Source organism: Microtus pennsylvanicus, chromosome 5, assembly GCF_037038515.1.
Source record: "Microtus pennsylvanicus isolate mMicPen1 chromosome 5, mMicPen1.hap1, whole genome shotgun sequence".
Lineage (NCBI taxonomy): Eukaryota > Metazoa > Chordata > Mammalia > Rodentia > Cricetidae > Microtus > Microtus pennsylvanicus.
The window spans coordinates 108,783,483-108,808,036 of NC_134583.1; positions in this window are offsets into that span (position 1 = coordinate 108,783,483).

Sequence of the window (24,554 nt, forward strand, 5' to 3'; positions counted from 1 at the left end):
TATTTTTTTCTTCAAAACAATGGAAAATGCTATCATCTTCCATTTATAGTCAGAAAAGCAAAGTCCACAGAAATTTTGAAATTGCAACCAAGTACAATTTCAAAAGCCTGCAAACTTTTGTTGCATGACTCTGACTTAGCCCAACATAGCCACCATCTGCTCTTGCTTATTCGAGTCATCAGCGGCATCACAGGGCATGGCTCCTCTCAGAGAGAATCACCTAAAATTCATTTATACTGGGTTTTTAACTGGTGGGTTTTTTTTATATTCTAAAGGGTTTTTTTTTAATGTTCTTAATGTCTCCAAACAAAATAAATCATCCTGAGAAGTCCTTATTAGTGCGTTTCCTGAGCCAAATGGCGATGGAACATCACAAGGTGGAGAACACAAAGAGCCCCCGGGGAATGAATCCACAATCCTGTTCTTAAGCCAAGCCACATAATGACTTTCATAAAGCTGCTTTGGTCTCGGGACCTTGGTTCTTCATCTTCAAAAAGAAGGAAATGGAAGCGGACATGGTGGAGCTCCCCTGTAATCCCAGTAGCTGGGAGGCTGAAACAGGAGGACCTGAAGTTCAAGGCCTGGCTAGTCTGTGTAGCCAGACTGTGCCAAAACTTGGAAGGATAGAAGCCGAGGCTAGAAGGGACTTTTAAGAGCCTTCCCCAGGTGCAGGTCTCGACTTCCATTGTTCTATTTGAAGTGGAGCTGGTCCCCCTAAACTTGCTGGCAAGGCAGTAATTTTGTTTCTAGTTAAAAGACTTCTTCAAACACTTTTCAGTTAGAGTAATCAACATCTTCTTGATGTAGCCCAAACTTTAATTAAACAGAACAAATCATGTGCCAAAGAATAAACCGAAAACTCCTTCAGCCTCTCTAAGTTGAAATCCGAGATCCCGAGACAGGATCCCAAGTGAGGCTTCCGTGCTTTCTCGTAGCATACTCTTTTTGAAACCAGTCCCATCGTAGAATTCTCATACATGGCTGAACAGCTTCACCCACTAGAATCTAGAGTCCTCTCCATTTAATAATCTTGCTCACCCACCATCTTCAGTCATCCAAAAACATAGCCTCAAAGACATTTGAAAACTCTCAGAGAAGGAAGATTATCTTTCTCACGTAAGAATTCTCTGTGAGAACTCATGTGGAGTACTTGCTTTGCTCTCTCACTTGGATCAGAAATCCTTCCTGAGAGTCCCCTCTGAGAAATGAAAACAAAAATATCGACCCAAGAGACAGGTCTTTGTATGTGGGTTCTAATACATCTACCCATAGTTTCAAAGTGTTGCTCAGTGAGAATTGTTCCTCAGAGAAAGAACATTGCCTGAAGACCAAAAGACCCAGCTCTGATACCCCCTAGCTGGAGTGGCTGACTCTTGATCCAGAGGTTTGTAATCTAACTAGCATGCTGATCAAATGCACACGTGGCTGGCAGAGTTGGCTTAGAGTCTCAGTGACCAAATCGGGATTCTAAAGGATCTTGATGAGCTACAACCATGACCCACATCTGAATGAGGATCATCTAACAGACACAAAGCCCCCACGTTTATGACAAGAAAACAAATAAGTAAAAAGCAACTCATGAGTGGAGAGATATTCAAAAGAATCAGAGACCTGAAGCCAAATGCTGATCCATAGCACGTTATGACCACCCCCACCTAAGCTCGTACATCTCTGGGCTCTGTATCAGCAAGGAGCGTCCTTGTCCATGGGCTATGCACTGAGTAAAAGAGCATCATTCCCACAGACTTGTGCAGCATCATGCTGCTGTGGAATAGTCCTTTACACCGTGATTGGACCAGTAGCTGAACAGGATACAGTTAGATGGGAGAGCCAAACTGAGAATGATGGGATGAGGAAGGGTGGAGAGTCAGAGGAGACGCCAGAAGATGCAGACAGACAGCAGGAGATGAATGTGGCAGAGCAAAAATGAGGACTATGGGTTCATTTTAAATGTAAGAGCTACTTAGTAATAAACCTGAGCTAGTGCCTGAGCATTTACAGTTAATATAAACCTCAGAGTAATTATTTGGAAGAAGTTGCAGGACAGGGAAACTATCATCTGCATCACACTCTTCCACATCTTCTCCACCAGCCTCATCACTGCCCCAGTGACCTCATCACTGCCCAGTGGCATCATCACTGCCCCAGTGGCCTCATCACTGCCCCAGTGACCTCATCACTGCTGCACTAGCCTCATCACTGCCCCAGTGACCTCATCACTGCCCAGTGACCTCATCACTGCCCAGTGGCCTCATCACTGCCCCAGTGGCCTCATCCTTTCCCCAGTGACCTCATCACTGCCCCAGTGACCTCATCACTGCCCCAGTGACCTCATTACTGCCTCAGTGGTCTCATCACTGCCTCAGTGGTCTCATCACTGCCCAGTGGTCTCATCACTGCCTCAGTGGTCTCATCACTGCCCCAGTGACCTCATCACTGCCCCAGTGGCCTCATCACTGCCCCAGTGACCTCATCACTGCCCCAGTGACCTCATCACTGCCCCAGTGGCCTCATCACTGCCAGTGACCTCATCACTGCCCCAGTGGCCTCATCCTTTCCCCAGTGGCCTCATCACTGCCCCAGTGACCTCATCCTTTCCCCAGTGGCCTCATCACTGCCCCAGTGACCTCATCACTGCCCCGGTGACCTCATCACTGCCAGTGGCCTCATCACTGCCCCAGTGGCCTCATCCTTTCCCCAGTGGCCTCATCACTGCCCCAGTGACCTCATCCTTTCCCCAGTGACCGCATCACTGCCCCAGTGGCCTCATCACTGCCCCAGTGGCCTCATCACTGCCCCAGTGGCCTCATCACTGCCAGTGACCTCATCACTGCCCCAGTGGCCTCATCACTGCCCCAGTGACCTCATCACTGCCCCAGTGGCCTCATCCTTTCCCCAGTGACCTCATCACTGCCCCAGTGACCTCATCCTTTCCCCAGTGACCTCATCACTGCCCCAGTGACCTCATCACTGCCCCAGTGACCTCATCACTGCCCCAGTGACCTCATCACTGCCCCAGTGACCTCATCACTGCCCAGTGGCCTCATCACTGCTCCAGTGGCCTCATCACTGCCCCAGTGGCCTCATCACTGCCCCAGTGGCCTCATCCTTTCCCCAGTGACCTCATCACTGCCCCAGTGACCTCATCACTGCCCCAGTGGCCTCATCACTGCCCCAGTGGCCTCATCCTTTCCCCAGTGACCTCATCACTGCCCCAGTGACCTCATCACTGCCCCAGTGGCCTCATCACTGCTCCAGTGGCCTCATCACTGCCCCAGTGGCCTCATCACTGCCCCAGTGGCCTCATCACTGCCCCAGTGGCCTCATCCTTTCCCCAGTGACCTCATCACTGCCCCAGTGGCCTCATCCTTTCCCCAGTGGCCTCATCACTGCCCCAGTGACCTCATCACTGCCCAGTGGCCTCATCACTGCCCCAGTGGCCTCATCCTTTCCCCAGTGACCTCATCACTGCCCAGTGGCCTCATCACTGCCCCAGTGGCCTCATCCTTTCCCCAGTGACCTCATCACTGCCCCAGTGACCTCATCACTGCCCCAGTGGCCTCATCACTGCCCCAGTGGCCTCATCACTGCTCCAGTGGCCTCATCACTGCCCCAGTGACCTCATCACTGCCCCAGTGGCCTCATCACTGCCCCAGTGACCTCATCACTGCCCCAGTGGCCTCATCACTGCCCCAGTGGCCTCATCACTGCCCAGTGGCCTCATCACTGCCCCAGTGGCCTCATCCTTTCCCCAGTGGTCTCATCACTGCCCCAGTGGCCTCATCACTGCTCCAGTGGCCTCATCACTGCCCCAGTGGCCTCATCACTGCCCCAGTGGCCTCATCACTGCCCCAGTGGCCTCATCCTTTCCCCAGTGACCTCATCACTGCCCCAGTGGCCTCATCCTTTCCCCAGTGGCCTCATCACTGCCCCAGTGACCTCATCACTGCCCAGTGGCCTCATCACTGCCCCAGTGGCCTCATCCTTTCCCCAGTGACCTCATCACTGCCCCAGTGACCTCATCACTGCCCCAGTGGCCTCATCACTGCCCCAGTGGCCTCATCACTGCTCCAGTGGCCTCATCACTGCCCCAGTGACCTCATCACTGCCCCAGTGGCCTCATCACTGCCCCAGTGACCTCATCACTGCCCCAGTGGCCTCATCACTGCCCCAGTGACCTCATCACTGCCCCAGTGGTCTCATCACTGCCCCAGTGGCCTCATCACTGCCCCAGTGGCTTCATTCCTGCCCCAGTGGACTCATCACTGCCCCAGTGGCCTCATCACTGCCCAGTGGCCTCATCCTTTCCCCAGTGACCTCATCACTGCCCCAGAGGACTCATCACTGCCCAGTGACCTCATCACTGCCCCAGTGACCTCATCACTGCCCCAGTGGCCTCATCACTGCCCCAGTGACCTCATCACTGCCCCAGTGGCCTCATCACTGCCCCAGTGACCTCATCACTGCCCCAGTGGTCTCATCACTGCCCCAGTGGCCTCATCACTGCCCCAGTGGCTTCATTCCTGCCCCAGTGGACTCATCACTGCCCCAGTGGCCTCATCACTGCCCAGTGGCCTCATCCTTTCCCCAGTGACCTCATCACTGCCCCAGAGGACTCATCACTGCCCAGTGACCTCATCACTGCCCCAGTGGACTCATCACTGCCTCAGTGACCTCATCACTGCCCCAGTGGACTCATCACTGCCTCAGTGGTCTCATCACTGCCCAGTGGCCTCATCACTTGCCGCAGTGTTGTGCACCTCTTCATGGCTCTTACTAGACTTTCAATCATCTGAAGGACTTTATCTCTAAGTTGACTCTCTCTAGCCTCAGTTCACTTGAATCACTGTTCCAAATTGCCAAGATTTCAGGAATTTGAGTTTGGTCACAGTCTCTGTTTTCTGAGAATCTGATGAATCTCAAGCTTGTGACTGGTGTAGAAAGACAGAAAGGCAGGAGCTGGACATGGTCAGGGGTTTGAGATAGCAAACATAATATACTAATATGTATATATTTCAAATATGTATATTTGTTTCTTTTAATGAATGCAGTGTATTGTTTCTATTGAATTATATAAATAGAATTGTTATCAGATACTTTATTCGATCATCTTCCGTGTGCACTTTTTTTGAGACAGGGTTTCTCTGTGTGTCCCCGGATGTCCTGGAACTTACTCTATAGACCAGGCTGGCCCCAAACTCAAAGATTCATTTGCCTTTGCTTCCCAAATGCTGAGATTAAAGGCATGCCCACTGGCCAACTCCCATGTGCACTTTATGAAGTATCCAGGTACCCATTTTCTGTTCACCAATGATTGGCCTTTGATGAAGACTTCAAGAGCAAGTTCTAAGGTTCTGGAGATTACAAAGAGAGCAGCATTTTAGTTCTGCTTCCAGGGAGGCTCAAGATAGCACACAGTGTGTAAGGACCATTGATCAGTTGAAAACCCCCAGAGTAATAGAGACGGCTCCTCCAAAATAATGAAAAGACTCACGTTTTTGCAAATCAAGGGAGCATACAAGAGAAAATATTAAAGGTTAACAGTAACTCAAACTTGTACTTACTTAGATTTTTTTTTCCATTTTACTTATTTATAAGATTAAGATTTTTATTTATTCATTTATTTGGTTTTTCTAGACAGGGCTTTCTGTAGCTTTGGAGCCTGTCCTGGAACTTACTCTGTAGACCAGGCTGGCCTCAAACTCACAGAGATCCACCTGTCTCTGCCTCCCGAGTGCTGGGGTTAAAGCGTGCATCACCACCACATGGCCTAAGATTCAAATTTTTATAATAATAAAAATGCAGTATCTTGATAAATTTTCTAAAAGTCTTTGTGTAAATGTTTGATCCAACCTTTCAGTCTGACTGGTTTCCAGGCTTGCCTAAGAGAAACAATATCCTTTCTGCTGCACATTCTGGGCCCACTTGGGACAAATCCTGGCTGGAGAGAAGGGAGGTCTGCAAGCAGCTGTCCGTGGAGCCCTTCTGGAGGAGGCGCTGCTGAACCCTTCCCACCCCCATTTCTCTCACCGGATACCACCTCATTCTTAAGTCCTGGCCTCTCCTCACATGTGCAAACACTCTGACACTCCATATGTTGTCTGTACATGCCATACCTAGGGGTCGGTGCCAACCCAACCCAACGTTAATAGTTTGAAAGTTTTTCCCTGCCAGACCTGCCAGCAGGGACTCCCGTCCACCCACAGGCTGGACTCGTTTTGCTGAGCTCTCATTGGGGTCCGCTCTATATTAGACTACTGCTACAGCCCTCCAAGTCACCTCTGTCCTTTGTCCTGTCTCTTCCACTGCTCACTGTGGCACTTTGGTTAAAAGCATCCTTATAAAACAGAAATAACTCTGTGTTGCCTTTAAAAGTTCCTCACGTTCTACAAGATGAATTTTACTTGTTGTCCTGAAGGGCCACTAGAGACTCGGTCCTTTGCTTCAAAGGTGCAGGCTACATCTCAGTCCTACATAGAATTGAATACATTCTTGCTAAACCATTGCTTTCTACCATGAAATCCCTGATGCTCAGCCTTGCCTGTCTGCTGACCTCAACTGGCCAGACCCGCACCTTGGTCTTTTTTGAGTCTCCTTCTGGTCTCTGGAGAGGCCTGGTTCTAGTCTGGTCTGCCCTGATCCTGGGAGATCCCTGTAACTTTCAAGATGGAACTTTGTAACACTTATAAACCAACCCTGCTTCTGCTCTGTGTGTAATGGAGCCAGGAGGAATTAATTTGGAAGGAATTCGTGTTGGCACACATGTGATTCCTGCGCTAGGGAATCTAGGGCAGGAGAATTCTGAGGCAAAGCCACCTTGAGCTATATTATAGCAGGAATCCTCGAGACTGTTTTACTTTTTATTAAATCAAATCTGTGCACAATGATGACAAGACAGGAGGAGGAGTCTGGGTCGTCACGAGCTGCTCCTCAGATCCACTGGGGAACCAGCTCTCCGCCACTGCGCTATAACCTCGTTCTTCAAGGGCCAAGGGGAACTCCAAGTCATGGCTCAGCCAGTTCTCTCCCCATCCCAGAGACAGACAGAAGTGGAGGAGAGGGAGAGAGGAGAAAGGAGAGAGGAGAGAGAGAGAGAGAGAGAGAGAGAGAGAGAGAGAGAGAGAGAGAGAGAGAGACCCTCGTCCTCAGTGCTTTTCCTGTCACAGCCCCTTACCCAGAGAAGACCACGCCCACAGGGCTAAGTCACCCCAATACCGTTGGCTTATCGGGCCCAATTCCCATAACACTATATAGTGAATTTGAAGCTGGCCTGAGCTACATAGTGAGACCCTGTCTCAGCAACAAAAGAAAGCAAATGAAAGTTGCAAAAGAAAAGACATTGCCAGCTTCAGAGGCAAGGGGCCCTTGGCTCAAAAGTACCAGGTCTCACACTCTATTGCTGCCATCTTGATGTATTAAGTAGTTTTAGTTTTGAGCTTTTGCTGTATGTGTTGTATTAATCATGTGTTTTAATTTTCTGTGTTTAATGATGCTTTTACGTCTTGGGGACATTGTGGACCAGGCTGGAGTGCCCATGCCATGGTTAGTTAATTCTGAGAATGAACAAGCAAGGTATCTCTGAGTATGACTTTGCTCTGCAGACCAGCTAGTCTAGAGAGATGCTCCAGCTGCATGTCCCCAGGCTGGCTTTTAGTGAGAGGCAATATTCCTCAGCACGCATGACCCCAAGGTCAGGTACCAGACAGCTCGGGAACCACTCCTGTAGCTCAGAGTCCCCCAGAATTCTTACCACTAGATAGGCACAGGGAAACTCAGAGGCTGCTTTTTCCCCTCCCTTTGCTTCTCATGAAAACCCCAGCAAAGGCTCTGGGCCACGAGTTCCCTTCATTCCTCCTGCCTCCCAGCTGACCTCGGTTAATTATGCTCTTGAGAGATGGAGAGAGGGGGATGCTATGTTGCTCTCGCCACAAGAATGATAACTATGTGAGGTAATGCATCTGTTAATCAGCAGGATTTAACCATTCCACAATGCACATGCACTCCAAAACATCAGCTTTATATAGTAAACAGCACAGTGCTATGTCAAAATATTTTATTTTAAAACCAAAAGAATGAAATTGGCCTTGACAATATAAAGATGGATGCTAAAAATTTAAATTTGCATCACCCAGACTAGCACTGTGTACCAATTTTTAAACACTATCACAAGTTAAGAAAGACTGTAGACGAAAGAAAAACCCTTAATACTTTTATTGAAGTATCTTTCATGATATTTTTCTGTGCCTTTTGAAAGAAGAACCTGTATTTCTACTTCCTATTGCATCTGAAAATGTGACCACCTGGAGGAGGGGGCGGGAAGACTCTCATCACCCTGACTACGATGAAGGCCCCCCCCCCCAGTACACTTACCAAGGAAAGTATTGTGGAATTTCACTAAGTGCCTGGATGAGGGGTGTCTTGGTTGGCACAGTTAGGAATGGGATTTGGTTAAAAAAGAGACAGGTTCACCAAAGGCTTTAGCAAGTGGACGGTGCCCTGCAGGGATGAGCAGACACGGGCCCCCTTGTTAATGGAGAGTAGCCAACAATGACGAGCTATTTGTGCATATAAAAAGCCAGCATAAAAAAAAATCACACCGTGTTTGCACTTAAATTCTAACTACTATGCATTAAAAAAACTTTGATTTAGAACTTTCTAGATTTGACTAATTTGGGGGACTGTCTGGTGACCAAAAGGGGAAAGTCTTGCTGCCAGCAGTATTTCTGAAGGATTTGAATCTGCTGAAGTAGACTACTTTCCTAGAGACCTCTAAAAATAGTTGGGAAGTGAGATATAATTCCGAGAGTCCATCTAACCCAGACAGAATCTGGGGCTGTTGTTCATCCACGCATGTTCCTGCCACCTCCTGTCCTAGTGGCAGCAATGTGACCGCCCTTCTGAGCCTCTAACAGACCGTGAGGTCCCTGGGATAGTCACCTAGGTGTCTTATGCGGTAAGTAGGCACTAGTAGGTCTCCCATCAGTGTCTGCAGAAGGCACAGAAATGTACCAGAAAGATAAACAGGGTCTAGCTGGGTGGTGATGGCATACGCCTTTAACGCCAGCACTCATGGGGCAGATCTCTGTGAGTTTGAGGCCAGCCTGATTGCCATCCAACACCATATCTCAGTGGTCACTCCCAGGAAGGTGGCTATGTGTTTCCTGATCCAAGCATGTGAAAACAGGGGGTTCTGAGATTTCTGCAGCTTTCAGCAATGCTTATGTGAAACTGGACTTTCCTGGAAGCACTGTGGGGCCTGGGTATACAAAACATTGTTCTCAGAAACTGCCTATCAGTGACCTCTTAAATATGAAGGTCTCACTGTCAGGGGAGATGATAGGATTTTTAAGAGGCAGCCACTTACAGGAGAGTCTTCCATTATTTGGGATGCACTCTTGCTGGAGATTGTGGTACCCTGGCATCTTTGTTCTCTTGTTTGCATTTTGGCTGCACTGTGTGCATAGGCAGGGTCACCTGGCTACAAACCCAAATCAAATGACTTGTCCTGGAACCACTGAAACTGTGAGGCAAAATTAGCCTGTGTCTTTACCAGGCGATTGCCTTGGGCGACACAAAGCTAAATAACTTGGGGCTAAAGAATTCTTAGTACAGGGTTAGGACTTCAGTTGGTCTTGACTGAATGGCTCACACTGCCACATGTACCCTCTTACAGATACTTCCCAGGCCATCAGACAAATGGAACATGTGCCAGTGATGCTGAAGTCTCTTTCCACAAGCATCTACCATTTGATCTTGCTGCTAAAATGCAGAGGAGGCCCTGATGTTTGAAACCACTTTCCGACTGAATGCAATCCCGGCCAGGCATTTCTGCTCTAAGGGAAATTACAAAAGGAGTTAGAACAATTCCTGCTGCAGATAATCCTTTTGTATACTGTGGATATGTAACTATGGTTGATAGTAAAGAAGATTTGGCCAATAGCAAGGCAGAGTAAGGCTAGGCAGAACAGTCACACTGAAAATACAGGGAAGAAGGGCAGAGTGAAGAGAGAGATGCAAGCAGCCACCAGGGAAGCAAGATGCTAGAGGACAGGTAAAGCTGCCAGCCATGTGGCAAAATATAGATGAACAGAAATGGGTTAATTTAAGTTCTAAGAGCTAGTTAATAATAAGCCTGAGCTCTAGGCCAAATATTCTGTAATTAACATAAGCTTTTGTGTGTTTATTTGGGACCAGGCAGTCAGGACGAAAGAAAAGCTCTTCCTCCATTTACAGTTCCCTTTCTCTGAAGCATCACGGTAGAAAACAAGCCTCTCGGTGTCCCAGGCCTTACTCTACTTAACCTTCTGAAGCAAAACGGTGGGAAGGGCTGACGATCAGCTTCATGTTCTGTGTTCCTGACTGTCTTGACCTTCTACTTTGTAGTACATTTAAAAAGAACTAATACTCAGGTAACACACACACTATATCCATATCTGCATGTGTGTGTGTGTGTGTATGTTATATATATAAACATACAGATATATGAGAGAGAGATACAGATATAGCAATTATACTTCTGACAAATTTTGGGCCAGTTCCTAAAGGAGTATCTCACATGATCTCACACAGACCCACCTGAGGCCTTGAAGACAGTGAATTCTACCTGTGCAGAGCTCACACGTGGCAGCTGTGTCCCTGAAATACCTTCCATAGGGCACTTTACCCTGTCCCTGCTCATCACTCTGAGGAAACTGTCAATCAAGGCATCTCTTCTTCCCCCTGTTGGCTGCAGCGTCATTTCATCTACCGGATGAAAGATCACATTCCCAAAGCAGCAAGCATAGATGCTACTCCAAAAAATAAATTAGCCACATTAGATGGAGCCGCTATCACTCGCCCCCCTTTTTTGTAGCCCTCCCAGAAACACATACATACAATTGAATACACTACTTTGTAATGTTGGGTTTTTTATTTAACAATATGTCTTGTGCATTGTCCCACTTGATAAGACATTCTGAGTTGGTGTCTTCTGAAGCAGCATGTCTCCAGTGTGGCCATTCCACCCTATTCCTTACCACTGTGTTTCCAGCTTTCCATTTCTGTAAGTGATGCTCCATCCACTCTTTCTGCTGGATCTTAAAACATACCGCTCTCAGTCATTCTTCATGTTGCAGAAATAAACTTCAGATCCTTTTCGGAGATCTGGTTCCCATGCCTCCTAGAGTCAGCCTCTTCTGAAAGGGAAGGACCACACACAGGCTACAGGGTAACGGGATTTCGGTCAAGCCTCACTGACTCCCAACATTCAAATGACAAGTTTCCCCTTCAGTAGAAGTGAAGGCAATCCTAAAGCTCCAGTAAGCAAAACAGAATCCTGATGTGGTGGAGGTGAGAGAAACAAAACAGGTCAAGTTACAAGACATGGGCATTTCCAGTCTTTCGGTGGGGAATGAGAGCAATATGTTTATACTGTGGACGATAAAGACAAGGCTCCTCTGTGGGACATTTAACAGGAGCTGCATCCACTAGAGGGTCTCTGCTGACTGACGCTCTCTCTAGGCTGTGCAATGGTACCATCTTGAGGCTAGCAGAGAAGCTAACCAGACGGTACCCAGCTCTGTATCCTATGAGGCCATGAGAAGTGCTGTATGTCATACAAGGCCCTCTGAGAAGAGACACTTACTTCTGCAGTGACAAGATGGGCACGTGTGGCTTCCTCACCTTTTCAGACTGTGTGCAGGGAGGATGAATGCCTCAAGCATCCACTCAACCAGTCATAGACAGACAGGTATGAGACAGTTCCAGAACCTTCTAGAAACACTAATATTTGACAGCAGAAACATTTAGTAGGTATTTAGCTCCCCTTTGGGGCACTATTTCATTCATAAGAAATTTTGGAGAAGGTGAAAAAAAAAAGTCATAGCAACTTCTGTTAGAAAAACCAGGTTCCAGTGTTGGCTGGGATTTCAGTAGCAGTGGCGGTAGCATCTCAGTTTGATGTGTGCAGGAGAGATAGAGTCTGTGCTGTAAGGTCAGGGGCATTTGTGAGAGATGGAACGGAATTTGCTAAAGCACAGGACCAAGCACAAGCCCTTGTTATTGCTGTTCTGAAAGTCTAGATTAACAACTGGTTTTCTTGCCGGGCAGTGGTGGCACGTGCCTTTAATCCCAGCACTTCGGGCAGAGGGGCAGGTGCATCTCTGAGTTTAAGGCCAGGCTTGTCTAAAAAGCTAGTTCCAGGACAGTTAGGTTTATTACACAGAGAAACCCTGCCTCGAAAAACCACAAAATCATCATCATCATCATCATCATCATCATCATCATCTTTGTGTGGGACTGGAAAGATGACTCACTGGGAGAAAGCACCTGCTCTGAGTTCCAGGACCCGAGTTCAAAGCCCTGGGACCCACAGAATAAGCTGGGTGTGGCTGCACATGAGCCTGTAACCCATGCTGTGAGGCCTGGTGACTAGAGGAACACTGAGGCTTGCTGGCTGCCAGCCTACCTCCAAGTTCAGTGACAGACTCTGTCTTGAGAGGAGAGTGACAAAGAGGACACTCTATGTTCTCTCTGGTCTTTGTGTGAGCATGTGGGGATAAGCATGCACCACTGCACACGCGCACATGCACACACAAAGCGGGCTGTGTACTTCTTTAGTGTGCTCAGGTACGATGTTAGTAAAACTTAGATTGTTCCTGAAGATGATGTAAAAGGTTCCTCTCTGGGGAATGGTGTTAGGGTGCAAACAGGTTGGGCATGTAGATCAGAGGCAGAACAGTAACACAGTGTGTCCAAGGTCCTGGGTTCCAGCCCCAGCACCAGAGAGACAAAAGGATCAGGTTGCCAGAGAAAAGTAGAATGGCTCAGAAAGGAAAAATTAACCTATACCTTTAGGTGTCAAATATTTCAAGCTTGAAGGAGCCAAGGAGTCTTCAGAGGTGGTGTCCGTACGCTTTCTTTCCTGGGTAGAGTCTTTGGAAAGCCATAGCAGACAGTACTGAGTTTAGACTAGGATCTGTGTTTCTCATTCTAAACACAAGAGCAAGGGAGGAAGACACAAAGGGACACTCGGACACATTTCTCTGTGTTTGAATCTAAACATCGTTTGCATCTAAACATCGTTTGCTATGGTTCTCAACCTGCGAGTCACTACTCCTTTGGGGGTCCAACTGACCCTTTCATAGGGGTTGCATAGCAGATTTCCTGAACATGAGATATTCACATTACAGTTCATGACAGTAGCAAAATTACTATTATGAAGTAGCAACAAAAATAATGTTATGGTTAGGGTCCCCATAACATGAGGAACTGTGTTAAAGGGTCACAGCATTAGGAAATTGGAGAACTACTGAGCAAGAGTTTCAAACACTAACCCAAAGAGCAAGCAAATGACTTTTTACTCCAGAAATGAAAATAAAAATGTAGTCATTCAATCCTCATAGGTCAAAGGGCACATTTGTAAGTATTTACCATATCAAAGAAGAAATATTATTTTAACCATATGAAAAAAGTCCAAGTTATAATAACGAAATAGATTAAACTTTAAAAGAACTATTGGATTCTTTTTATTGTCAGGTAAGGGGGCAAACGTTCCAGTGAGACTGCCACCCAGAGCGGCCGCCTGGGGGTTCCTAGTCACAGAGGCAGCACACTGACCATGTACATGAGGACACTTCCGACACCTGTGCTCTCAGAGCTGCTGTTTCACCACTGGAGGCTGAAGAGGACAATAATTAAGAATGCAGGGCCGGAGAGACGGCTCAGAGGTTGAGAGCACTGGCTGCTCTTCCAGAGTTTCTGAGTTCAATTCCCAGGCAACAACACGGTGGCTCACAGCCATCTATAATGGGATATGGTGCCCTCTTCTGGCATGCAGGAGGAACACTGTATACATAAGAAAAGAAAGAAAGAAAGAAAAAAGAAAGAGTAGAATCTGATCCAGACCCTGGAAATACCCTCCAGGCTCACTATATACTAGTCAAATAGTCAGACAGGAAAATGACTGATCCCTATGCACAGTTCCTCCATCTATAAAATGGGCTAACACCATCCATTTCACAAACTAGTAAATATTAGTAAACGTGGACCATCTAGAATAAGCTTGGTTCACTAAAGATGGAATTAACATTGCTATTACTTTTGTTATTCGAAAAATGTAGCAATAATCTGTAAGTTTGATTTTCTCATAAAATATTTCCTTAGAAGTCCTTTGGTCAGAAAACAGCGGAGAAAGCAGCCATGGTCTCTGGTGAAAGGGACTCACGGTGCAATTGGAAAACAAAGATGCTCAGGCAGGCGTGGGGTGCACACCTGCAATCCCGGCACATGGGAGGCTGAGGCAGGGGGAATATTGCACATTACAGACCTGTCTGGTCCACATGATGAGTATTAGACCAACCAGGGCTACCCAGGAGATGTCTCAAAATAAACTAACATCAAAGCCACAGAAACCGATGTTCATTTAATAATATGTATAGTAGCTGCAGTATTTAAAACTGTGCCTCCATCAACCCTCTTAGCTAGTACATGGCACATTTGTCTCATAAAATGGATGCCCACACAGTAAATATTCAGATTACTCTGCAGTCAGTGGAACATGGCTGCAAGGCTTAATTTCTCACCTGGTAAGGGGATACAACTCAGTCGTTGAGAGGGTGAGCAAGGTTATGAATTTAAGAAGGCTTTGGAAACACGCAAATCATACACAAATCACATTTGCTACTGTTATTACTCAATAACAAAATAATTTTAATGAACATTTATTGCCTGTCTGGAATTGTGTATATATTATCTTATTTAATCTTCATTCTGGGTTACCGGATTTAGAAAATAAAATTACATTTTTTCCAGTTAAATTTTATGTCAAATAAGGAATGAATAATTTAGCCAGGCATGTTGGTGCACACCTTTAGTCCCAGTACTCAGGAGGGAGAGGCAGGTGGATCTCTGTGATTTTGAGGCCAACTAACAAAGCAAGTTCTAGGACAGCCAAGGTTACAGAGAGAAACTCTGTCCTTGAAAAGCAAAAAAGCAAAAACCAAACAAAAACATGAATAATTTTAACGTGCAATGATCAGAGTTTATCTGAAATAATTTAAGGCTAAATAACACTAAAGCTAAACTTAATGTTTATCTAATGTTAAAATTTTCTTGAGTGTTCTGTATTTACTGGCAGCCATGTGTCAGCAGATATAATAATTACGTATGTAATGTGGTAAAATATGTCCAGTTTGGCTGTCCCTCTGAGATCACCAACTACTGCTTATGTGAAGAAAGAGTGTTATATAAGGAGACAGAATGAGAAAGCCAGGCTATTATGCCATGTTTCTCATTATTGGCATATGAAAATATTCTAATTTCTCAAAATATATTAATCAAAAATCCAAATACTAAATGTAAAAATGTGTTGTGTGATTGTCAAGATAAGTTAGCGGGTAAAGGGACCTGTGACCAAGGCTGATGGTTTGTGTTCCATCCCAGATTCTACCTGGTGGGAGAAAGTACTTTCTCTTGCAAATTGTCCTCTGACCTCCACATGCAAAATAAATAAATACAAATATAATAGAAGGACTATAAAAGAAAATATGCTTCCAAGCCAAATCTAAATGATTTTGGAAGTTTAGTCATTTTGGAAAATTGACTATATCAGTCTCTCCTTTCATTGTGGACATTGATGGGAGAACACACCTGGAAACACTTGCTGGTCCTCCTGTCAATGCTTGCTGGCTGTTCTGAACCGAGGAGATTTCAGGGCTGGGAAGTCAACCCAGAGCAGCCTCGTTCCCATTGGCTGGTGGTAGCTGACTTGTTTCTTGCTGTGTCAGTGGACTTTGTTTTTTTTTTTTTTTGTTTTGTTTTTCTCTTCTGAATCTTTTTTTTAAATTAATTTATTTATTAGGGATTTCTGCCTCCTCCCTGCCACCGCCTCCCATTTCCCTCCCCCTCCCCCGATCAAGTCACCCTCCCTCATCTGCTGGAAGAGTAATCAGGGTTCCCTGACCTGTGGGAAGCCCAAGGACCGCCCACCTCTATCCAGGTCTAGTAAGGTGAGCATCCAAACTGCCTAGGCTCCCCCAAAGACAGTACGTGCAGTAGGATCAAAAACCCACTGCGATTGTTCTTGAGTTCCCATTCTTCCTCATTGTCCGCTATGTTCAGCTAGTCCAAATTTATCCCATGCTTTTTCAGACCCAGGCCAGCTGGTCAGTGGACTTTGAAAGGATTGTAGCTGTCTGATCCACCGCTTCTTGCCTCAGCCTCCCAATCTGTAGTCCGCAGCACCCGGGGAGTGAGATGTAATTCACTGGGAATGCTGAGCTATTGTCCAAGAAGTCTGGATAAAGGATGACATTTACCTTTACAAACAGTGGGTGCAAAGGAGGAGCCTATAGTCAATTATGCCATGTTATAATATATTACAAAGAGTAGGAGCAGTGTGTGTGTGTGTGTGTGTGTGTGTGTGTGTGTGTGTGTGTGTAAGTGCATATATGTTTGTGTTAGCAAAATATATCAACTATTCATTGGAGGTGAAGCTAGTGAAGGGGCCCCAGTAAACCTCGATTTCATTTTCAGTTCTTCAATAAACTCCTTGTGTGACTTCCACAAGCACCTCTAGTCTTCCTGAGTCTTACCTTACTTTTAGCATCTGTAGAACACCAATATTTGCTCCACTCCTCTGGCCTATGTTGAGACAAAGCATCAAGCCTGGAAGGCATTTTGCTATATGCTAGAAGAAAGCTTATACAACTGGTTTATTATGAGCTCTCCCTAAGACTGTCTAATGGAATATTTTTGTCTTCTTGATACATGCTAATTAGACAAATTATTTAGTGCTGTGTCTTTTTTAAATGGCTTTCTACTTTCTATTATATGTAATAAAAACCTCTGTCACATATAAAAAGATAATTGATTCAAAGAAAAATGATTTCAGAAACAAGGGGGCAAACTTCCCATCATTACTGCCCATCTAGATGTCTGGTGACAAGAGAGTCTGCTGTGAAAGATAAAATATTTCCAAAAGCACCAAAGGAAGAAAGAATAAAAGTGTCAGAGCTGAAAACAAAGACAGTTCTCAGTACGTCTCACGTGTTCATGCAATCAGAGCCACCTGGAGCGCTTGCTAAACATGGGGTTTTTCTGGGCCCCTTATCCCAGAGACTGAATCAGTAGAATGAATGAAATTGAAGGGGAAAATCTTCACACATCAAAGTTGAGATTCTGATGATCTGCTGAAGACACATGGAGAAATACTAGTCACTATCAACCACATCTGAATGAGGGTATAGTCAAGTTGTTAAATACCTTGTGCTGCGAAGAATATGAGCCAGGCAGCGGTGGTGCAGACCCTTAATCCCGGTAGAGGCAGGCGATCTCTGTGAGTTTGAGGCCAGCCTGGCTATACAGCGTGAGATCCAGGACACAAGGGCTGCCCAGGACACAATAGTGAAGCCTTGTTGGAAGAGAAGGAGGAGGAGGAGAGGGGAAGGAGGAAAAGGAGGAATAATAATAATAAAAAGGAGGAGGAGGAGGAGGAGGAGGAGAAGGAGGAGGAGGAGGAGAAGGAGGAGGAGGAGGAGAAGGAGGAGGAGGAGTAGTTCTGGTCGAGGAGAGACAGAACTTTTCCATAGTGCAGTGAGTAGAGAAAGCTTTTCCCAGCAATGTCTATTCTCACGAAATTCTCTCAGGCTGAATCAGAAGAATCAGTTGGTAAAAATGATGTAGAAAAACAGATAAACCTAAGAACTGGAAAACCCTGTACTGCTGAAAAAACAATGTGAAGACAAAGAGAAATGCCCACAGGATACTTAGTCTCCAGGATAGTGAGATCATGAAGGTCTAAAAAACAGGAGAGAATCAAGAAAGTCATTGGTCAAAGGGAGGATCTGTTTCCAAAACAAACAACCCCCCCCCAAGCAATATGAACAAAGCAAGAGAGAAAAACAACAGAAGTTTAAGTGTTTTTGCAGGAATTATATACAAGGTCCATGGAAAGTTTAATTAAAGGAAAATAAGTAAAAAATGTTCAATGTGAAAATATTTTTATATTCTACAAGAATTACAAAATGGGAAAGTACTTTGACAGGCAGCAAGAAAGAAAGTAAGGGTGGTGATGCACACCTTTAATCCCAGCACTCGGGAGGCAGGAGCAGGCAGATCTCTGTGAGTTCGAGGCCAGCCTGGTCTACAAGAGCTAGTTCCAGGACAGGCTCCAAAACCACAGAGAAACCCTGTCTCAAAAAAACAAAAAAAAAAAGAAAGAAAGAAAGGAATGAAGGAATGAAGGAAGTGGGGATGGAGGGAGAAAGGAGGGAAGGAAGGAAAGAAGAAAGAAGGAAGAAAGACTCTCATGATGTCTGTGAGCCAAAATAAATCTTTTCATTAGGTGATTGTTTTAGGCTTTTGTAATAGTGAAAGCTGACTAATGCATCTGATTGTTACTTATAATATTTTCTGTAGTTATGTAGTTGTTCAATCTCTTCTTGGCTTGAAAATTACGTGGGAAAGACTGGTATTATCTTTGAATCTTCAGTAAGTAACAAAATTCTTGGCATATAATAGGTACTAACCAAATGGATGAATGGATGAATGGATAGATGGGTAGATGGATGACTGAAGTATTTAATGGGACAGATGTATGAATGAATTCGAAGGATAGATTGGATGAATGGATTAGTTAAATGGTTCGATGGATTATATGTATATATGTATGTATATATGTATGTGTCATGAATGGATTGGACTAGAAAGATGAAATAATGTATGGGGGTTGATGAGTGCATACATGCATTATCTACATGGATTGAGTTGATGGATTGGACTGAATGAAAATGAATAGATGATTGGGATTGAATGGCTGATGTATTGATTGGGTTGGGTGCTTGGATGATGGATGGACAGACGGACGAATGGATGGACTCAACATAGACAAAAAAACAAGAAGAGTTTTGTATCACCTGCTATGTACAAAACTTTACAGCCATAATACTCTACCCATCATGTCTGAGCTAGTAAGTGGTTATCATAAGACTAGAACATATTACAGCATTCCTATCTCCTGGTTACCATGCATGGACCTTCAAAGCAGCAGGTTCATTTGCCTTCCAGAAGGAGCTGTGTCTTGATTGATTTTACTCACTAGACTCATTACCTACCTGTTTCCCTCAGTACCAGGAGCACCTTCTATTTATTTTGTATTATTGGAGTTTGTCATCCGTAGCTACATTCCCCAAATGCCTATACTCCTTGGCTTTTGACTAAATGCTAGAAGAAGGGAAAGCTACTGCTTAGTCCTCAACTCTTTTATGTCTGCTGGTGTTTGTAGAAGCAGGTATGGCCTTTCAACAATCCAGCCTTCTGCTCTAACAGTTGTTCCTCATTGGTGCCAACACTGGCTCAGCATTCCCAATACTGGCTGCCTAGGGTCCTAATCCTAAATTTTAATGACAAGTCTTCTCCCCTTTTAATCTCTTATTCCCCGAGGCTGGCCATTACATCATACAGATTCTAACCTCTGGGTGTCATATTGCCATTGCCCCCAGCCCAGGCTTTCCTTCTCAAGCTCCCTTGCTTTTCTTATTAGCTTTTCCTTCCAGGACTCCTAAGTCCAAGATCTATATTAAGTCCATAATTCTGAAGATGGTGAAGTGGTTTCCATTCTTCTGGCAAGTCCCTAGTGATAGATTTAGTAAAAGAGAAATATGATTATAACGAGGTATCAGAAGCACAGGTTTAAGAGTATTTCATTTGATCTAGAGGAATCCAGAGTAGAAATTAAATTGGCTAATTGTGTCACTATTGAGTAGCATGTTACTACCGTCTGGATCGTAACTGTCCTCCAAAAGCTCACTTGTGACAAACCTCACTTGTCACCCCATGGCACTACTAGAAAGTGCTAGAACTTTAGTATATGAGGCCTGGTGGAAGGAGGCTAGCTCCCTGTGACACATGCTCTTAGAGGGGATGTGGTGATGCTATTTTCCCCCCTTTGCTTCCTGGACACCTTGAGATGAACAAGTCTCTTGCACCGTATGTTTCTGCCGTGATAAGCTGTACACCAGAGGCCCAGAGCAACGTGCCCGAGAAAGCATGAACTAAGCCCTCTGAAATGGTAAGTCAAATTATAAGTTTTCTTCTTGGAAATTGATTGTCTCAAGCATTTTCCCCAGTAGTAGAAAGTTGGCTGCTGCACCTGTAACCATCAGAATGTCCGACCCAAGCTGGAATGGCCCCTTGTTCCCATTGTCCTAATGCTGTTCATTTTCTTCATCTTTCCTCCGTTTTGAGACAGGGTGCTGTGGGATAGTTTGCTTGTACTCTCACACTGCTGAGATTGCCCCTAAAGTTATAGCTCGAATCAGAGGATCCGAGGGTGAAGTCGACATTCAACTGGCCAGAATTAACTATACGAGTTTTTGGCCCATCCAGATTAGGATAGAGAGACACAGGAAAGAATAGGGAGGGGCTTAGAAAGATTTGAGGGCATTTTCAACCTGGAAGTGTGAGCAGGCAGGGACAACCATTTGTTTCTTCATAGCTCTGTGGATTTATCAGATGTCTTCCACAACAGCTGACTCCTGAGTTTTTGTTGATAAAAGAATAACTTCAGTAAATACTTCAGCAACGTCTTGCTCTGTAGTTAAGGCTGGTTCCAAACTCACTAGAAGCCGGGCGGTGGTGGCACACGCCTTTAATCCCAGCACTCGGGAGGCAGAGACAGGTGGATCTCTGTGAGTTCGAGACCAGCCTGGTCTACAGAGCTAGTTCCAGGACAGGCTCCAAAACCACAGAGAAACCTTGTCTCGAAACCCCCCCCCCCCAAAAAAAAATTTCAAAAATTCCAAACTCACTAGATAGCTGAACTTGCCCTCAAAATTGAAATTCTCCTGCTCAGCCTCCCAAGTGCTTACAGGGCTGCATGACCACATGGGTTGCACTGGTTTCCTGGTTATAGTATTGTCATGAGCCAGAGAGTCCATGGAAGAAGAGGCTTGCGAGAAAATCTAAATTTTAATCATATCATATTGCCGTTTTTCTTTTATTATTATTATTATTATTATTATTCTGCTTTTCCATCAGACCTACAAGGATTTCTTCCTCATAGGAAGTTTTTCTGTGAGTTCCAAATGATCTGGGTTTCCTGGGTTTCTTGCGTATTTTATCAGGAATACCAAATCTGAGTGTTCATTAGAATTCCCAGAAAAGCCTAGATTTCAGGACCCCACAAACCCCACTCTATAGAATCAAAGTTGGTTTTTCTGTTATCTAGAGGACGGAGTCTCTCTCAGGGAGGCCCTTGCATTCCCTGTGTAACTTCAATTGCATCTAACACAGCATAAGCGGAAAACAAAGTCCACTGACTTTTCCAATGTTCCATGTGTGGGAAGATTCCCAGGACGACCAGGTGGTGGCACTACGACATAATCAATATCTCCCAGCTCCCTGGAGCTCATCTCCCACAGCTGATTGGACTCTGCTTGTTCTCTTTGCTTCCCCTTCTCAATTGCACAAACTTTGCCAAGAAAACAGCGAAATCTGCGCATTACCCAGGGAGATTCCTGACCCTGCTGCTCTGAATGACCAAGCTTATGACTGCTGTGCTATGTCCTACCTCCATCCAGGCTGCCATCCACTGTCTGACGTGGGATGTCCTTCTGAATATGTGTTGCTTTTTGTTTTGTTTTGTTTTTGTTTTTCAAGAGAAGGTTTCTTTAGCTGAGTGGTGGTGGCGGCACACGCCTTTAATCCCAGCACTTGGGAGGCAGAGGCAGGCAGATCTCTCTGTGAGTTTGAGAGTTTGAGGTCAGCCTGGTTTACAAAAGCTAGCTACAGAGAAACCCTGTCTCAAAAAACCAAAGAGAGAGAGAGAGAGAGAGAGAGAGAGAGAGAGAGAGAGAGAGAGAGAGAGAGATTCTCTGTAGCTTTGGAACTTGCTCTGTAGAGCAGGATAGCCTCAAAGTCAGAGATTCATCTACTTGTCTTTGCCTCCTAAATTCTGGGATTAAAGGTGTGCCACCACCACCTGGCCTATGTGTTGCTTTTATTGGGTGATGAATAAAACTGTTTCAGCCAATGACTTAGCAGAGCAAAACCAGTTGGAAAATGCAAACAGAGATAGAGAGAATAGAGGCAGAGTCAAAGAGACACGATGTAAGTCACTAAAGGAGAAGAAATATGCCAGAATATTACCAGTAGGCCACAGCCTTGTGGTGATACATAGATTAATAGAAATGGGTTAATTTAAGATGTAAGAGCTAGCTAGAGATATACCTAAGCTATTGGTCAAACAGTGTTGTAATTAATACAGTTTCTGTGTGATTATTCGGGTCTGGGTGGCCAGGAAACCAAAAACATAGTCTCTGCTTACAAGTGTCTCTTCCCATACAAGGATGCACTAGCTTCTAGGTTTCCGTCAAGCAGGAAAGGGTTGGATATGAGGAAGGTTTGCCTTCCTTTGAGATTCCACAGGGCAAAGAGCCAACTGGGATCTCCAAAGGCTGCTGAAATGAATAAGCCTCTTGTTGTTGATAAACACAGTCCATTATAATTTACATTTCCAAAGGCTCTTTAGATCTGGAAATGAACTAGAAATTTAGGGTTCAAGAGAAGGGTTTAGACAAAAAATAAAGCCAGGCATCATGGAGTGGCCTAAAACCCCCAAACTCAGGAGGCAAGAGTGGAAGGATAGTAAGTTGGAAGCCAGCCTGGGTCACACAGTCTCGAATAAAATAAAACGAAGTAAAATGATAAAGAAATAATAACCAGGGGAGTATGCTTCCTGGTACTGCATAGGTAGTAATAGTACACAGGAACATCACATCGTATGAAACTAGAGACACGTGTGTCAGATGCCTGCAATGGAGGATGGACATTTAAACGGAACAGATGGAGTAAGATAACCAGATATTCAAGGGTGGACAAGGGTTCAATTCAGGTAGAGTTTGTTAAGTGTTCGCTACATTTCAGACACTGTGCTTCTCCTGGCAGGCAACAGCAACAACGATCAAGAGTCTTTCTGCAGAAGAGAGGCAACCGGGGAGGCAAAATGGAAGAGTATAAGGGAAATGATTGACACTTTTGACACTTTTGACAGTGTGATGATCAGTGTTGTCATCTTGACCGAATCTGGAATCACCTGGAGATGAGCTGCTCAGCATGCCCCTTGGGAATTACCTTGACTGTGTTATTGGGTGAGAAGATCCGTCTGTTGTGACTGCCTCACTGGGATCCAAACCTGTGTAAGTGGAGAGGAAGCTGAGCCGCATGTGCGCATTGCTTTCTTCCTGACTTCAGACACAGTATAAGCAACTGCTTCAAGTACCTCCTTCTTCCTTCTCCATCAGGATCCTGTGCCTCAAACTGTGAGCCAAAGAAAGGAAACCCTTTCTGTTTGAAGTTGCTTTTACCAGGTATTTTATCACAGAAAGAAAAAAAAAAGTACATTAGAAGGCTCCAAGTTAGATGGAAGGGAGAAATTACTTGGGGGAGAGACGAAGGAGCCTTTCATTTATTCATAGTCATTCATTCCATTAACACATTCTGAACAAATACTGCATGTTGTCATGGGCCAATGCACAAATAAGTTTTCCATTAGAAGAGAAAAGAAACATTCTAGGGAGAGGAAACCACTTGTACACATTGTTGCAGGAATCCTTCCGGAATAACCTAAATTGTAGGGAATACCATTTAAAGGAGGAAAAACCCAGCAGATTTAGCAGAAACATTCCACACTCTTACAATGCACTGAGCAAAACAACTCAACACTACGCAGGGTCAAATAATTCATCTACCTGCAAGAAACAGCTGAAGTAGATTCCTCCAGAGTTCAAATCACAGATTCTGTCCATATATAATTAGTTCTTCAAAAATAGCCCCAAATGGGAGGAATGTCTAGAACAACACTTAAAACAGAGAGTCTCGGAAGATTGGCATTCCAATCTTCTTAGTAACAGATATTTTAAAGAAGGCTGGGGTGGGGAAGGAAGGAAGGAAAGGAGATGACAATTGCACATAACAGTAGCAGAAGGGAGAAAGGCACCAGGGAAACCCCCTCTTCTTGTCACATTACAGTGGTATTTTTGTTGTTCTATTTCAACACACACACAGGCTGTATAGTGACCAGCTCATTGGCTACCACAAACGCTTGTCATTTACTTTGTTAAGAATATTCAAGTTCCAGAGTGGAGTGTACGTCAGTTGATACAGTGATGGCCTAAGATGCACAGAATCCTGGGTGTGCTCTACAGCCTGAAAATGAAGCGCTGTGGAGGAAAAGGCAGGATGATTAGAAGTTCAAGGTCATCTTCAGCTATGTCATGACCTTGAGGCTGGTCTGAGATATAGGAAAACTTCTAAGAAAAAATAGGCTACCTAGACTGCTCAGATTCTGTTAGCTATATTGAGCTATGTAATTAAGTATTGTCAGCCATAGCTACGGATTCCATTTTTCAAAGGGTTTCTGCTGGGCTGGTGAACCAGCAGTACTGGGCTGAACCTCACTCTCTGGAAATTCAGAGCACATGCTATGGGCCCCTCCACTAAAACCCAGCCAGCCAAACACTCCTAGATGGTGCGGGAGAAACTGAATCGGAGCTGTCCAGTATTTGACAAGATAGAAC